Consider the following 19,019-nt stretch of genomic DNA (forward strand, 5'->3'; position numbering starts at 1 on the left):
TTATATTTGAACTTAGCAGGTTTTAATATAAAACTCGATTTTTCATGGTGTAATGTTGCCGTGCGCTTAGACTAGGTTAGACTAGCTTAGTCATTTTTGAGAAGATTTGTGCGAGACGTAGGTACCTGGGCTGCCACACGCTGGATCGGATTTGAAAAACAGGAACTTACTTACGTTTTTTTTGCCAAAATTAAATGATTGTGTTATACCAATCGATATAAAAAAAATAATGGCAATGAAGAAGATATCGCATCGCTAACAAAAACAGTGGGATGTGCATTATCACAGGTTAATTTTCTGTATTTAATATTCTGCCTTCGAAAACCACCAGATCCTTTTATTATTTGGACTTCATCCATCTTTCTGCTTGCTTCTATTTCGATTTTATCGTCCATTGAATAGACTTTTTTTATGTTTTACTTATTGTAGTCAAAAACGAATAAAACAGTCTTGTATAGGAGCAACAAATAATAAAAATTGCCTTAAGTATATCTAGGCAATCAATTTTTACTTTACAAGACTAAACTGATACTTCACTAAATCAATTTAGTGTTAAGTGAGCCTTTAAATAATCTGAGTAAAGTAAAATAATACTTGTAGACTTAACAGTAGGCTGAGATAAGACTAAATAGTTTTGTGAATACTTAACTTGGTTTTGTGTATTCTAAATTATCTAAAGTAGGATTTGTTGAAAACTATATAGTATTAAAGAAGGAAATGAATTTATGAAGTCCTAATAAGTCCTATTTGATTTGGATAAATCTCAATTTAGCTAAAGTTTAGACATATATGACTTAATCACAATTCTTGATTGCTACTTGGGTTGTTTCTTTCAAGTCTAGTAAATGGTTATATCCTGAAAAGTGGTTGCCTGGAAGAAATTACTCTAGAGCTATTAGGCCGCCCGGTTATACGATATTCATGTATGTTAGCTTTATGTTGAAATTGACTTCGGTCAGTAAAATAACGGCCTCCGTGGTCCAGTGGTTGAGCGTTGTGCTCACGATCCGGAGGTCCCGGGTTCGAATCCCGGTGGGGCATAACACAAAAATCACTTTGTGTTATGTCTGATTGTCCGAAAGTAAAAAGGTAAACCTAGCCCGGACGCTAATGGGGAGCGCAGAGTTGCCGTTCTAGACGTAGTATTATTCCTTATTCTATGCCCTAAGGTTATCTGGATGAAATTGCTATTTAGCAATAAGGCCGCCGATTGTGCTTCTCTTGTCACTTTTGTAATTGTTTTTAGTCTTGTGTTTATATAATAAAGCGTCTGTCTACACCGAAAGGTATTAGGGTGATGATATTTAAAGTGACTACGCCCGGTTGGTCAAGTTTCAAACGACGAAAAGTGACAGTGATAACAATGGACATAAAGTGACAACAGGTGACAAGTCAACCTCATACGGTCACGAGTACTAATATGTAAACACTTTGAAACCATATCTTATTAACTTTGCTGACAAATTAAACCGCAAATCTCATTAAATGTCAAATATGATAGTGCGACAAGGTTCTAAAGTGGGTACATGATATTACTCATGACTGTACACGTGTTAGTAACATTATAACGAAAACTTCGAGGGGATGATTCAGACCATGAGTCTAAGTTGATATTAAGTGGAATTTCCTGTCGGAAAATGTTTGTGTTTTTTTTTTTATTATTCTACACTGAAAACGCGTACAATGACACATTCTAATTTTAAAATCAACCGAACAAATCTAAAGGACGCGGTTACATCTCCATTTTATTTAAAAAAGTTACACAAATCCTTGGCCGATTAATAATCATGTCAATACGGGATCGATTTATCGCAACCAAGCTATACTGGGTACCACTAACTAATATATCCTAAGGTATCTATTAAACAACATTTTGACATTGTAAAAGATGGTGAGATGGAACCAACTCATATTTAATGCATCAGTAAAGACAACTCAATCGAGACATCGTGAAATTCATGGTCACGACTCCATACAGAATGAGCCTGGTGAATTAGGGTCCTAAGTTACCACTATTATGGGTACAAAATGTTTACTTTTCAAAGTGTTTTTATGGCTGATTTTCGTAACTATATTTTATAATAATATTCTTCTTTTATCTTGTCGGTTGTGAGGTGGAGTACCAACCACAACAACCCTGGTGTCAGGGTTACTATTGAGCCGCCAAAGGCCCCTGACATGACTCATGTAACGACTACATACTTAAAACAGTAAGTAGTAACCGGGACCAACGGCTTAACGTGCCTTCCGAAGCACGGATCAACTTGCTTTCGGACAATCTGGTGATCAGTCAATAATGTCCTAACCAAACTAGGGACCACAAACTAATTTTTGTGTTATGTCCCCACCGGGAATCGAACCCGGGACCTCCGGATCGTGAGCCCACCGCTCAACCACTGGACCACGGAGGTCGTTATAATAATATTTATACAGGAGAGCCGTGGTAGCCCAGTTGGCAGAACGCTTGCCTCTCACTTTGAGGTCGCAGGTTCGAATCCAGCACAGGCCTAAAACAATGATTGTCGAATTAGTTTTCGAATTCATGTTTGGATCATAAATAATTATCACGTGCTCAGCGGTGAAGGAAAACATCGTGAGGAAACCCACATTCCCGAAAAATCGATTTTCGGAGGTATGAGACCTAACCTGTATTCGGCTCGTTTTCCCTTCGCGCGTTGGAAGGTCAGACAGGCAGTCGCTTCTGCGTAAAATCAGACCTGTCAAGTCTTCAGGTTAGGTTAACGGACCCTGTGAAAAACGGATGCTAGGGGGATGATGATGACAAGGTGGTAGTGACATCGTAACGAAAACTTTGAGGGATGATCCAGACCATGATTCTGAGTTGATAAAGTGGAATTTTCCATGAAAAATCATGAGCTGAATCATCCCCCTCAGTATTTGTTACGAAGTTATTAACATCCTGTATATTAAGATACTCGCCAGTGTCCTGCGCAATTAATATACTAAATAAGGTATAATACCGGACAGCGTCCGTGGGCTAGTGATTAGTGAGTTAGGCACTCGATCTGGAGGTGCAAGATCGATTCCCGATGAGGGTAACATTGTCGAAATCACTTTGTTTGGTAAGGACATTTGACAGGCTTGAATAACCTGATTGTCCGAAAAAGTAAGATTCGTTAAGCTATTGGTCCCGGCTATTAGTTGTAAAATACCTCCCGGAGTGGAGCAGCGTGGTGGAGTATGCTCTATACCCTTTCCGGTGAATTAAGGGGAGTCCTGTGCCAGGCAGTGGGATGTATATAGGCTGTTTATTTTATTTTTTTATCAGAGCCGACTGATATATTAACTTGTTCTCTGTCGGAATTCAAAAGAGTGGCTTTAGATTATTTATGTACAATCTAAGTTTATTTTGTATTTTACGACAAACTGCTAAAATTAAATACGAAATTTGTAGAAGCTAAAATTGTTAGACAGGATTCGAATTTGCTACCTCTAGTTTCTAACCCCAGCCCAGCTGTTCTACTGGACTACCAACTCAAATAGCTATTTACCATTACATGGAATAACTTTTAAACAAATACCTTTGGTTAAAATACGACATTACACGAAATAACTCGTTAATAACGCCGGTAGCAAGCCACCGTTATAAGCGGCATTGCTTTGAATGCTAATCGGTCAAGACAGACACGGACTCCGGCCAATCTAAGACCATTTAAAATATCTAGAGTTCTAAAGAGGCCACATTTAAAGGAGCAATATTACAATTTGTCTTTTTCGCATGTAAAATTAAGTACGCAAAGCAAACAAAACATAGTTAATTAAATGTTTATTTATGAAACACTTAATAACAGTACAAATGGGCGTCCTTATTGCTCTGAAACAATTTCTTCCAGACACCTACTATCAGGAATCATAAAAAATATTGGATGCGAGGCAAATGTCAATAAATAATATTGCTGAAATGTGGAATTTTAATCCCCATGATGTGTTTAGATGAGAATTTAATTTTTGAATGAGGAACGCGTCTGCAGCAATCTGCAGACACCTCCTAATTTTACTTTAAGTTATACCTGTCATTTTCTTATCCGCCGAAAAGGAAAGGGACGGATGATTCACTGCTCTTAATTTTAGGAAGAATGAGTAAATTAATGAATAACCCGGACGAATCAAAAATGTATCTCGTTGGTATGCAAACCGCTTGACGTGTACTGTGAACATAATTCTGACGGGTTATTAGCCAATGTAAAATTTTTAGACGGTTGTTTTAGATTTGTGCTTAAAATTGACGTGTGTTCCATAAATTTTATGCTTGTCGATTACCCGTCCCTTTCCTTTTCGGCGGATAAGAAAATGACAGATATAACTTAAAATAAAATTAGACGGTGTTTACAGGAATTAGCACCATTATGTTTGTATGTTTAATGTTATGTCCTGAGTCCACCCCTGTGAGCGGCGGGCGCGAGTGATGTGCTTCGGGGAATGTTCGACGTCCGAATATTGATCTAGGAGTTCTAGGATATCACCAGCTTCAGCGAATATACAAAAAAAAACAAGCGTATTATGTAACGGCTAAACTTTGTAACCAGGTAACCACTGTTGCATATTAGGTGTTTTAGTGTTGTTTGTAACAGACGTTTTTAACCCTTTCACGGACAGAGACCATGGGTCATTGCTGTTTCATAATAGGTAGTGTGAGACCTTGGAATCGGAACGTCCGTAGACGTTCTGTCCTCGAAAGTGTTAAGTAAGTAATCTATACTTATTTGGCGGCGAAGATGTGCTGCCGCCGAAGGATGTTTTTCGGGGTACCGAACAGAGCACAGTACCCCGCTAGTCACAAGTTGTTAGTGTGACTAGGGATCGACGATCCAACGGTGTTTTGTCCAACGGTCTTTAGTTATGTATTTTTTTATAATTTTGGTTTTTATGGACTTAACTTTTTTGTAATTAAAACACATATACCGGGTTCTTGTCGCTTCATTATCAGGGAAATGAGACTCCCGATATTTCAACACGATCATAACCGGGTAACCCTCAAACAATGTTACTTTTTTTGTATTTTTGTCATCATCATGAACTCGCTAGCATTTTCCCGTTTTCTTCACAGGGTCCGCTTCATCATCATCAGCCCATTAACGTCCCCACTGCTGGGGCACGGGCCTTCCCTATGGATGGATAGGGAGTTCGGGCCTTAAACCATCACGCGGGCCCAGTGCGGATTGATGGTTATTAACGACTGCTAATGCAGCCGGGACCAACGGCTTAACGTGCCTTCCGGAGCCCGGAGGAGCTCGAGATGAAAACTTTTTTCTTTTTTTTGTGGTCACCCAACCTATGACCGGCCTTCGCGAAAGTTGCTTTACTTCAACAATCGCAGACCGAGCGCGTTGACCGCTGCGCCACCGAGCTCCTCAGGGTCCGCTTACCTAACCTGTAAATTGGACAGGTCCGGTTTTTTACAGAAGTTATTTTGTATTTTTATATTTGTTGTTATTATAATTTTATGTTTGTTATTATTATGAAAGGTGTCTATTTTTGTTTGTATCAAATAAACTCAAAAACTACCGGATCTATTTATAAAAATCTTTCGGCATTCGAATGCTACATTTCAATCGTATGACGTCAGCCGTCACACACGATGCGCGTGTACGATAACGTCAATGCGTATTGTATGTATAAAACGAGGTATTTTTGTATGATGAGTCCGGGATGCGCTATAAGTAAAAATCACCACATTTTTTTCTCGAAGTTTTAGCCATACGAACGCAACACCCTCATCAAACGTTGCCCCATACGAAAGACATCAACGAGCGCACTGCCAAAATTACAATTCTTTTTTTTAATATTATTTTTAACGAAATTCAAATTTTCAAAAATTTGAACTATCATTAAAGTTTTATATTTATCTTTGCATTGTATTCATAGTAGGTGGATTTTTGCGGTCTCTGTCTACCCCAATAGGAAGCAAGCGTGGTCTAGGTGTGATAATAATGTATGTAGGTACTTATGTTCAAATCAAATAAAAAATATTAAAACATACCTACACAAAAAGTATACAATTCGATAGACAGCCTTATTGCTCTGCAGCAATTTCTTCCAGGTAACGATAAAGATAAGCTCTGCATAAGGGAAATCGTCGACCACGCCAGCGGGGTCGGTATCGGCTAGAGTAATCGGGTCGTCAAAATAACACACCACACAACACCACCACAGCACCGCAGCGTGAGGGCGCGTGCGCCGCCGCTACGTGCCGCGCGGCGCCGCGTGCGCAGAGATGTAATGAGCACGTGCGCTACCGCACCGCTATACACGCACTTCTACGGCTATTCGCTATTAAGGAATTCTTAGGAGGTTATACGTCTATAAAAATACGTAGTATTATTCTATAAATTATATGAAAGATTGGCACCAATGAGTTATTAATTTATCATAAGTGCAGTTTTCACTAACATAGTCGGCTCGACCATTATAGACGGCGAGACGGCTCACCACCTATCACGTTGGTCTAACAGAAAGCTCGGTGGTGCGGGTACTTCGTTCATCAGCGATGGATGTACCTCTGACTACCCCAATTGGGAATACAGTCATGGGCCAGTACGAGCGCCTACGTGGTGACGATGAAAATTTCCATGGCCTTTTACGTTTTTTTTACCTCGACGCAACGTCTACCAGAGTGGCAAAATTCACCACACCACTCCATTGCCAATTGGTAGAACAATTTAAAAAAACAACATTCAACCTAACTTAAAAAAAATCAACTTCAGCACGTGACGTCGCTATTCAACCGAACAAGATGACGTCACCAAACGGAAACGAATCCTAAAAAAAACTGACGTTTTAACAATCCCATTTTATGGTATTTCTTGTTCTTGTTTAATTCTAAAAAATCGTCGCGGCACGCGCTCGCCGAGTTGCCTACGCGCATCGCATGTTAACGCGAGCGACAGAGACAGCAGCATTCACGCTACTAACGCTAGAAAGAGACAACAACACAATTGATGGTCACGACTCCGAAACAAGAAATGCAGTCAAATTAGTTGAAATAATTTTTATTATTGATATTTTTATTTCTTTTTGATTTGAGTTTTTAAGGTTTTGAGTTTAATGTCTTTGTGGTAATTTAATGGAGTTAAACATAACGGGGACTTTCCAGGCTACGTACTCCAAAAGAAAAATAGATGACACTGTGCAGATTTAACGTGATAATTACCTATTTTTTCATTGTTTGGTGTACGTAATTATTCAAAAATATAATCTAAAGCGGAGGCATACATAAAAAATAATTGTTGCTTGATATTTGGATCAGATTAGTATAGAATTGTGAACTATATTGCTTCACTTTATTTTGATTAGAATAATAGTGCCTTCCGAAGCACGGATCATCTTAGGTACTATCGGCCAATCAGGTGATCCTGTAATGTCCTAATCAAAACAGGGCTGATAAAGTGACTTTTGTGATATGTCTCCACCGGGATTTGAACCCGAGACGTCTGGATCGTGAACTCAACGCTTATTGTACAATAACTACTACATATATCACACCATGTGATCCGTAATGCGGTGGGCAGAGCCTCAAATCCTTCGATTACGAGGAAGACAACTTTGAGCCACTTTTAATACCAACTTTGCCTTAAAAATCAAATCAAATCATTTATTCGCATAGGATTCCTGGTTTTGTAAACAGTTGGTAGGTTATTTGTTCTAAGTATCACATAATCTGCTAAATATAAGCATGCGAAAATTTGGGAGGTAAGTAGGTAGGTACTTAATTAAATTTAAAATTAAGAAGCTGCAGTAGTTTTAGGCGGATGAGACGTTCGTTATGTAAAAATTGTCGATTCAAAGTGTAACTATGATACCTACTGAATAAAGATATTTTTGAATTTTGAATTTGAATTAGCTAGGATAAATCTACTTACTAACTTAACTAACCTAATATAAATCTAATTAAAAAAAAAACTTACAATAATTAACAAAAATAAATATACAGTCTCAAAACTCTCTAAACGTTATTATTACTTATTCAACTTCTAAGCATCTTCAAAATAATCTTTTATACAATAATAAGATTAACATTAACTTGGCCAGACAAATGGGGAGCGCTGAGGGTTCTCACCCGGTAAAAAGCTTAAGCTTTAGCTGCAACAGTGTCGGAATATCGGGAGTCTCATAACCCTGATATAAACGCGGTAAAAACCCGTTATTATGTGCTTTAATTAGCTTTAGCTGAGTATGATGAACCTGGGTAAGATGACTACGATGGAAAAGAATGGCTCGCAAACACTGCTTAATTTGTCTTGAGTATTGAACACACATACATACATAAACTCACGCCTATTTCCCACCGGGGTAAGCAGAGAATATGGAATTCCATTTGCTTCTTTTTTTCTGTAAGCGCAACAGAGATACAATGTCCTGGGAAGCAGTTTTGTTGCCTGCCCACCGCAGTAGGGAGTCTAAGCGTGCATGTATATGGTACATGGTCGTAACAGCGAGCGCTGCCTGGAGGCGTAACGTAACTCGCTGCACAATGCGCGCCGGCGAGTTAAGTGCCCTGCGCACACTTTATTACTTGCAGTGGATTGCTGTGGGGGGGTTGGTGCGAGCTATGAGCGATCGGCGGGGACGAGAGGACACATAACATAAGCTCACCTCTATATCCTAATAGACTTAAAGGTATCGCAAGATAATCTTAAGTACCCACACCTCACTGTCGGCTGGCTCTACATCGCGACTGTCATTTGTTTGTATACCTCATCCATAGCAAGATGAACTAAGTACCCACACCTCACCGAGCTTTCTGTTAGACCAACGTGATAGGTGAGCCGTATCGCCGTCTACTCCACACTCTCTACTCTCTACTATTCAAGTTAGGTAATTTTATTATTAATTTGTTTTGTAATTAATTTGTTCCGATGCCTGACAGCAACATAATATATAACTTAAGCTCACGACTACATCCCAACTGGGGAAGTCAGAGGTACATCCATAGATGGACTAACTATCCACACGTCACTGTGCTTTCTGTCAGACCAACGTGATAGGTGAGCCGTATCGCCGTCTATAATTTTGCTTTTACACAGCACAGAATAGAGTTGTCTTTGATTACTTGTGGTTCTGCCCACCCCATTTGGGATTACGGGCGTGAGTTTATGTACGTATGTATGTACAAAATAGAATTAACACCTTAATATTCGAATTGGGGGAAAAAGCCTTCAGCGATGCGCACCCACGTCATCCTGTCCCTTTCTTTTCTGTCCTCTTCTGTCCCTTTCTTTTATCATACCTCACGCTTTTCCACTCGGTTCAACCGAGTACGTCTTCACTCATATCATTTCTCTTTTGCACTCGTATCTTGCATCTCTGTCTCACGTGCATATCTCTCTCGCTTACTCGTTCTGCATTAAGCTGAGTATGATAAACCTGGGTAAGATGAATACGATGGAAAATAATGCCTTGCTTAATTTGTCTTGAGTATTGAACACACATACAAAGAATTCCATAGTCTCTGCTTACCCCGGTGGGAAATAGGCGGGAGTTTAGCTCGTTCTATATTATCTTACTCTTTAACCTACACTTTCATTCATCCGATATAACAAACAAATCGCTACATCTCTTCGCTTGTCGCACACCAGAGATATAAAACCTCCGTTTCCGCCAATATAGGCTTTAAGTCGGAATAAACCTTGGTTTATGGATTTCGGCAGCTTTGCAGTTTTATTTACATGCCTGTTCCGATGAATTGGCAAAAAACCTGTCGCTAGACTCCAGCTCCATACCTTAGGGCTACCGAGAGCATTGGCTTAGAGCTTGCTTAACCAATTTATTAATAATGAAAATTCCAAGAAGAAGAAGAGAAGTGTGTCAGGATCGAAGCAAATGGAATTCTATAGTCTCTGCTTACCCCGGTGGGAAATAGGCGTGAGTTTATTTATGTATGTATGTACGAAAATTCCACTTGATATCAACTCTGAATCATACCTCAAAGTTTGCGTTACGATGTCAGTAACAACTGTAGAGTTTCAGATACGAAAAACTATCTGGGGGTCAAAATGTCCACATCGAAGCAATTCAGCTAAGAAAGCAATATTGCTTTTTGACATTTGTTTGCACATGCGCGAATGTCAAATTACAATATTGCTTTTTTAGATGAATTGCTTGGATGCGGCCTTTTTAACCCCCCAGAACATCATCGGCAGCCCTAACCAACGACAACATAGAATGCCACTACTGTTTCTCTTAAGGAATATAGAATGCGCCAACTTAAAGGAATATTATTCGCCCGCTGTTTCTGATTGAAAGTTTTAGTATATACAAGTATTTTACTGCGGCAGCCAGTGGGAATGAAAATGGATTGAGTTAAGAATCCAACACCCCTGGGCTGAGTCCATCGTTGATGTAAAAATCAATAGGGTTTTTGACATCACTTGTTAGAGATTTTCCATGGACAATTTTACTACACTAATACATACCTTGATAGTCCACATACTGAAGCTAAGAAATACATTTCATTTTTTTAAACTTTTTTGACGGGACTTATTGTAGATTTGCTGCAGACGGCATAACTACTTGGATTGGATTTTTTTTAAACGACTTTCCAACTTATCTACGTTAGCTTGACTGGTATGTCAGCTACTGATATATGTCCCTTTCGCACTATTTTGTTAATGCCCCTCATACTTAGGTAGTTTCCTAGTTAAAGATAAATTATGAAATTCTGATTACTAAATAAAGACAGATCTAAAGGTGACAAAACGTTTTAATTTTTTCTATTTAACTTATTTATGAATTTTAATTAAAATATGTAATAATAAGTGCGACATTTTGTCACGTTTTTCTATGACGTCACTGGTTGCTTTTTCACGCAAATTCCATGGTAATTTCGTGTTTTGACGTTTAGTAAAAAGTAACTGTTTTGAGTAGAATTAAAATTTGAATTTAGAACTTATTTTTGATTCCCGCGTGAAAAAAACAACAAAAACTTACTTAGTTCGAAATTCAAATTCTGCAACACAATAAATATTATTATAATAATTGATGAACATGAAAACAAGCACTCGTTTAAATTTGGAAATGCGATAATTACCGAGGGACATCAATAAAATAGAAGTTGTTAGTGTATTTAGCTTCTTTTTTTCTGGGAACTCATGGTAACTACATACGCTACAGGTATTGCAGGCGTGAGTCATGTCAGTTTTGTACATTCCAAGCTTTTCTCTTCAGCCAAATAAACCCGAAATTGTCGACACCACGCTTAAATCAAACCTTAATTTATTACCGAAACACAAAGTGGAAATTCAACCTTTTTTATGAAAAAAATATATCCCGCTACCGGCCACAGCAAGGCTATAGACAACGGGGTTCAGAAAAAAACGACAAAAATGACCACGCATTCGGAATCGAAATGCAAAAAAATAAATACGAAAGAGATAGCAGTATATAAAATGTTCTAGATAGAGCGGAATGGCGGTTTTTCGAATTTAGAATGCAGCGCGTGCGCGGTGACATCCGTTGACGGTAAAAAAAATTGAAGACCAACATCTAGAGGCTTGATATAGTACTAAAGTTAAAATCGATATGGTCAGAAGATTTTAGGGTCAAACTCATAACGAATTTCGATTCTGTTTTTGTGTCTATCTGTATTTGGAGTAGGTATACTCCGTACCTCCTTCGGTTAATTGAGGGGTACACATACATAAACTCAGTCCTTTTTCCCACTGGGGTAAGCAGAGACTATGGAATTCATTTGCTTCGATCCTGACACACTTCTCTTGCTTCCTCCACATTCATCAATCGTATCATACACACACGCCGGCACGCGAGGACTTTGTTTTGTTTAGTACTCAATCCGGGAGCTTAGTAATACCTAAGACAAAACGACGTAACTTAAATGACAGTATAATTGCACTTATTACTCCACGGGTCATTAATTTCATAAATAATTGATCTAATTAATGATACGAAGAGTTATACAGCCTACGACGACCGTCGACGGCTGACGACCACCGTGGCTCGTATCATAACATAACAAGTATGATGGATCGCATCATTAAAATGTTATCATTAGTTTTGTGGTTTTTTTCTTCGGCTTCTGTTTTGGATATATAAAAAATTGGGGTCATAGGCCTTTGGTTAGCGTTTTTTTTTAATTGTATTAGTAGTAAATGTGATACGGTATTTACAACTTGAGTTTGGCGGTGCCATATTTTTTTTTAACAAACTGGTTTTCTCTTGATTCCATTCTACTTACAATAGATTAAAGTTTAGTGATTATCTAGAAGATATGAATTAGAATTGGCCTTTGATAGAGAAGAATGAAAAATGCTACGCCGACAAGAATGTGGCTTTTGAATTAGTGAGGAGTACCTAAGTAAGTACTAACACATTCTATTATAGAATACCTACAATACAATACAATACAATACAATACAAAAACTCTCTTTATTGCACTTAAATCATATTAAAAATACATTAGGTAAGTATTACAATTAGATAGGTAGTACAACTACCACTACCACTCCCACCACCACTTGCAAAGCTGAAGTGGCAGTGGGCAGGACACATAGCGAGGAGAACCGATGGCCGCTGGGGCGGAAAGGTTCTAGAATGGCGACCACGTGTCGGACGACGCTCAGTGGGTAGGCCCGCTACAAGGTGGACCGACGATCTGGTGAAGGTCGCGGGAGGCCGCTGGATGCGGGCAGCGCAGGACCGATCGTCGTGGAGATCCTTGGGGCCTATGCCCAGCAGTGGGCGTCGTACGGCTGATGATGATGATGATGAGGTAGTACAACAGGTGGCCTTATCGCTAAGGTAGCAATATCTTCCAGGCAACCTTTAGGTACTTATAGGAAATGAATTTAATAAAAGCGTAGCGGGATAGACAAAATAATAAGTTGATAAATATATTACCTAGATAAACTATGTTAAAAAATATCTGCTTTTTATTAAATAATTCACGACACAAATAATTTTCATATTTTTCATTGACTCTCAGTGAAACTTACATAACTCAAAAACGCTCTTGTTTTGTGTTTACTTAAAGCGGTGTAACTCAAAAAAAAACATTTCCAGGCAAACCCATCCATTTTGATTGATAAGTGTCATTCCACGATTCATTTAACAAAAGGCCTTGCTCCCCATCCCTTGACTTAATGGCGGCTCATTTATTAAACCGATTTGGATAAGATTTTAGCCACTGGGGTGGTTTCTCAGAATAAATCTATTTTTGTCAAAAATTGTACTTTTAAAAGATAACTCAGTTTTTGGTTCAATCTCTGGAAGACATACTTTTAAAAGATAACTCAGTTTTTGGTTCAATCTCTGGAAGACATATCGATGGTGTGATAAATTCGTTCTTAAAATTTGAGATATTTTTCAACTTATCTTGCAATAAAAGCAGAAGGATCGAAGCATAGATACTTATCTCTTCAAATTCAACACAAAAATATATTTTTTTATTTAGTATTGGTAGTACTACACCGGCCTAGACAGAAATGAAAAAAATATAATTGGGTCGTATACTAGAGTTGAAGATGCACAAGTCTGCTCATAATGATAATGTACCTTTCTATCTGTATAACTTATCTAGGGTAACCTTTAAGTAGCTTAAGTTGGTTTGTTAAATAAGTACTTTGTTAAATGTTCTGTTTTATTTATAAGCAGTAGGTCTAAATAAAAAAAAATAAAAAAAAAACAAATTATGAAATTCTTATTACTACGTATAAATAAAGACAGATCTAAAATTAACGAAAACATTTTCTTCTTTTCTAACTTAACTTATTTATGAATTTTAATCAAGAAAAACTTTAAAAAGTCCGACATTTTATCACTTTTTCTATGACGTGACAGTGTGCTTTTTCATACAAATTCCATAGTCATTTCGTGTTTTGACGTTTAGTAAAACTAGCCTATTGTAATATGCTATGCTGTGCTATCTATCATCATAAGCTAAGTGTTTTAGTCTATGAAATTATTACATTCCACCTAACTACAAGCTTATTAATAGAATTGCAAAAGCGGTATATAAAGCGAAAGTTGATGGTAGGGCTGGCAGAGGAAGACCGAGAAGGACTTACCATGACCAAATTGGAGATGTCCTTAGAAAAGGTTTAATACGATCTACTCTGAACCGGCGCGCGTGTATGAAGCGATTGATGAATGTGGAGGAAGCAAGAGAAGTGTGTCAGGATCGAAGCAAATGGAATTCTATAGTCTCTGCTTACCCCGGTAGGAAATAGGCGTGAGTTTATGTATGTATGTGTGTATGTACAAGCTTATTATTTTTCCAATTTTTCGACAGTCGAACCAGTAAAAAAAATCTAACTTGCGAATTACTACTTGGACTTCGGATATTGTGTCTAGTTTTTTTTACCCAATACGTTCTATACACCCCTAGAGACGTTTGTCCTATAATAAGTTGGTTTCAGCTCCACACACGCCTTCCAAAAGTCAGGGACTCCATAGGCCCGAGATACAAATAATAATACAAATGCTAGCCCAGCTGGCAGAACGCTTGCCTCTCACTTTGAGGTCGCAAGTTCGAATCCAGCACAGGCCTAAACCAATGATTGTCGAATTTGTTTTCGAATTCATGTTTGGATCATAAACATAAGTGAAGGAAAACACCGTGAGGAAACCCACATTCCCGAGAATGTATTATTATTAAATGGATTTTCAGTGGAAAGTATGTGACCTAACCTGTATTGGACCGGTTTTCCTTTCGCGGGTTGGCAGATCAGACAGGCAGTCGCTTCTGTAAAAATCTGCACCTGTCAAACCTTCAGGTTAAATAAGTTGACCCTATGAAAAACGGGATAATGATTCAGAAGACACAGGAAACACGTATTCTAAGGTGGGCTTTATCGGTTATAAAACACGTCTATTAGCAAAAATCAAAAAAGAAATCAAAAACAAATTTATCAAAAGATATCTTCAACTGAACCACGCCACCCATATTACGCTAACTGTAAATCGTCACTTAATTATAAAACTATTATTATTTAATCTGTGGTACTCATCTACAGACGAACAGACAGTTAAATGGACGACCCTAGTAGACATGTCACTGGCATTAATCTTACCGACTAATTTCAATAAAAACAGACTTACACACTTTTTCATTTGGACGTAAGAAATATGTAGGAAGTAGTTACATGGTTTTTGTTTGTAAAAGAAAGGTGTGTTGCATATTGTGATTGACAATTTTTTTTGTTTTTATTTTTAATTAAACTTCTAACGTTGGGTGAACAGAGAGATGGGTGAGGCGTGGGTGATTAGTTCATCTTCCGATGAATGTATGGAAGTCGACATTCCCTTCACAGATGGGTGAGAGTGGAGCATACTCCACCGCAATATCTACTACGGATTAAAACACATAATACCGGGTTCTTACCGCGTTATTATAAGGGATATGAAACTCCCAACATTTCAACACTAGTGCAAGTGCCATGATCACGGGACGACTGATGAAATTGGATCATTGGATTGGTCCCATGATCATGGCACTTGCAAACAGTGTTGAAATATTGAGAGTATCATATCCCTTATAATAACGCGGTAAAAACCCGGTATTACGGTACGGTAGTACCGTACGGTACGGTACGGGACGACTGATGAAATTGAATCATTGGATTGGTCCCATTGCAAACAGTGTTGAAATATTGGTAGTATCATATCCCTTATAATAACGCGGTACGAACCCGGCATTATGTGTTTTAATTATGACAATAACTGAGTAAACCTCACACAATATACTTACGGATTACCAGAGATCGGACTTTTAAAATACAAACTCAACTCACCATCATCATCATCACCCTAGCATTACCCCGTTTTTCACAGGGTCCGCTTACCTAACCTGAAGATTTGACAGGTCCGGTTTTTTACAGAAGCGACTGCCTCTCTGACCTACCAGCCCGCGAAGGAAAAACCAGCCCAATACAGGTTAAGTCACATACCTCCGAAAATTCATGTCTCATGGTTTGTGGGTTTCCTCACGATATTTTCCTTCACCGCTGAGCACGTGATAATCATTTATGATCCAAACATGAATTCGAAAACAAATTCGTCAATCATTGGTTCAGGCCTGAGCTGGATTCAAACCTGGGACCTCAAAGAGAGAGGCAATACAAACTCAACACAATGACTGCAAAAACTCTTCGATGTCAAAAGCAATAATTAATTCCTTGACTTTTTTTCTGTAGCCTAATCAATGTCCCACTGCTGGGCAAAGGCCTCCCCCTTCTCTTTCCATTAAGTGAATAATAAAAATATCGATAAAAAATATCGATTGGCCACACTAATCGTGCGACGCGCTAGGCAGCGCTCACATTAGTCACTTTGACATTAACATCACTCAGATGGTATACCTGGCTCTGATTGACGGTGTGTGTGCTCCTTTACAATATTTTTTAGCTAGTGGTTGGATGTTAGAAATTACAATTGTAATTAATCAGGTTTTTTATTGAGCGAATGGAGTCAAAATTACATAACCGTGGCGCCACTGCTATTCGTTCAGTGCGTAATACGTAATCATAGATCGGTAATTCTCTCTCTCTCTCTATTTAAGAGCTGCGCTCTTGTCGGTGGAGTAACCGCCATTCCTCTCTTCTTCCCGCCAAAACCTTCACCTCCCGATACGACACGACCTGCACCTTCTCTTTTATTTGTTTCATATATTATCGGTATATAGATCGGTAATTCAGTGGAATATAAACCTAAACTTGATGGTAGACGATTATTATAGAGTTGATATTACAGTTTACCGCCCAAAAATGGCACAGTAGTAAAAAAAAATCAACATTGTAATTTAACATCAACAAATTTTAAATAGCAACATTGTGTTTTAGATGAAAAACTTTAACGTAGCCTCTTTAGACCGCCTGGGGATTTAAAAAGGTGACATCGAAGCAATTCATCTAAAAAGCAATATTGCTATTTGACATTTGTTTGCAATGCGCACTTATTTTTATATACGTAAATGTCCTAGGTACTTAATTTAACACATTTATTTTGTTAAACGTGTTCTAACTTTGCTCTTGACGTCATTGTGAAGCAGTAAAAAACCCATCATAAATATAGTATTTAACTGTAATATAACTAACTATGTACCTACCTATATTCAATCCTATATTATGTCTTGTTTAATAGATATTACCTAAGCAATTTATCTTTAGATACATAATTGACTCATATAAATATTTTTTTATTCTTAATAAATTGTGGTGTAATCATGAACATCGTGTAAGACAGGCTTTTAGCGCATAAACTTTTACCGTCTTACCATTAAAAAAATAAGCAAAACACGCAAAACATGAAAGTGTTTTGACGGCCAAATGATAATCTAGTTGTAGATTTTTTTTAAATTTGCCTTATATCAGGCAGGCAAAGATCTGCGGACCATACAGCCTTGACTTTAGTAATTTAATTTTCGTAATTCATAATCAAAATAAGCTGAAGCCTTGTCTTCAGTCTCTTATGCAAAATTGAATCCTCAAATTGAACTTTGTTTAGCTATCAAATACTTAAACACACGTTCACCTTTTTTATTAGTAAGGCAATAGTCTTCTATATTCCCGGAATGATATAATATGAATTCTTTGTTGTTTTTTCTTTATACTCAGTCCATCATCTCTCATAAGGGTTGTGAGATGAATGACCAATCTCATATTAACCCTGGTGCGAAAGTGGCCGAGACAAAATCCAGTATAACATCCAGCAGTTGAATCTTGTATGCTATTGCGTGCATTTACAAAAATGGAAAAGCACCATGATGATGATTTACTTAGATTAAATAAGTTTATTCAAATTCGAATAATCGATACTTTCATCGAAACGGTACAACACTAGGAGTGAAGTTGTTTGTTTTGCCAGTAGCAAGTAGTGTCGCGTTGATAAATATCCTCAAAGATTGTTCAAGCTTCTTGATAATTTCTGAACGAACCTCACGCTTCCACCTACAAGGGATTACACACCTTACCCACTAAGTTATATAGCTTAAAAACTATTAGCAAATAAAAGTCACTTGGTCAAACCTCGCAGGTTATTTATGAGGCACACGAAGAAGGTGTTTTATAGTTACTCGATAAAACATTATCGAGATTATTTAGCCTCACTACTTTGACAGACTATTTTATTTTACTTCACATTCCACTTACGTTATTTCCGTTTATCTGAATCTTGGTAATTTGTAATAATTTTGGTGTTATGTTTCATTTGTATTGCATTCTTCTGTTGTGTGGTTTCAATGTTAGACATTTTGAGCGTAACCTTTCATTTTTGGCCAATATCATGAAATAATCATTAGTATTCATTCTATGATTGATTTTATATTGTGCAGAAAAATGGAACGCTTATTCGAGAGAACATACATACATAAACTCACGCCTATTTCCCACCGCGGTAAGCAGAGACTATAGAATTCCATTTGCTTCGATCCTGACACACTTCTCTTGCTTCCTCCACATTCATCAATCGCTTCTTACACGCACGCCGGTTCAGAGTAGATCGTATTGAACCTTTTCTAAGGACATCTCCAATTTGGTCATCGTAAGTCCTTCTCGGTCTTCCTCTGCCAGCCCTACCATCAACTTTCGCGTTATATACCGCTTTTGCAATTCTATTATCCTTCATCCGCTGTACGTGTCCAAACCAACCTAACATTCCCTTCTCAATCCTAGTCACTATATCGTCTTTTACACCACATCTCTGTCTTATCACACTGTTTCTCACTCTATCACTCAACTTCACACCGCAGATGCTACGCAAAGACCTCATTTCTACGGCATTGATCCTACTTTCATGCTTCTTCTGCCATACCCAACATTCACTACCGTACTTCAGCGTAGGGACAAGCACTGCATTGTGAACAGCCATCCTCGCATCTTGCGAGATACATTGGCTACTAACAACTGCGTGCATTGCCCCATTCACTGAATTACCCAATCTCACTCTCCTTTCTATATCTTCATCACATTTACCATCCCTTGTAAACATAGTACCCAAATACACAAATTCATTCACTTGTTCTACCATTTCATTCCCAATCATAATTCTAC

The 19,019-nt window shown here is 38.0% G+C and overlaps 2 protein-coding genes across 2 annotated transcripts in view; both read left to right on the forward strand.

Annotated features, from left to right (window-relative positions):
* The window catches only part of LOC126376652 (glutamate--cysteine ligase regulatory subunit), a 206,920-nt gene that overhangs the window by 176,331 nt on the left and 11,570 nt on the right, over positions 1–19,019 (forward strand). The gene's annotated exons all lie outside the window — the stretch shown is intronic.
* Positions 1–19,019, forward strand: part of LOC126376546 (putative transcription factor SOX-15) — a 154,621-nt gene that overhangs the window by 132,567 nt on the left and 3,035 nt on the right. The gene's annotated exons all lie outside the window — the stretch shown is intronic.

The sequence above is a fragment of the Pectinophora gossypiella genome, chromosome 21 (assembly GCF_024362695.1).
Source record: "Pectinophora gossypiella chromosome 21, ilPecGoss1.1, whole genome shotgun sequence".
NCBI classification, from domain to species: domain Eukaryota; kingdom Metazoa; phylum Arthropoda; class Insecta; order Lepidoptera; family Gelechiidae; genus Pectinophora; species Pectinophora gossypiella.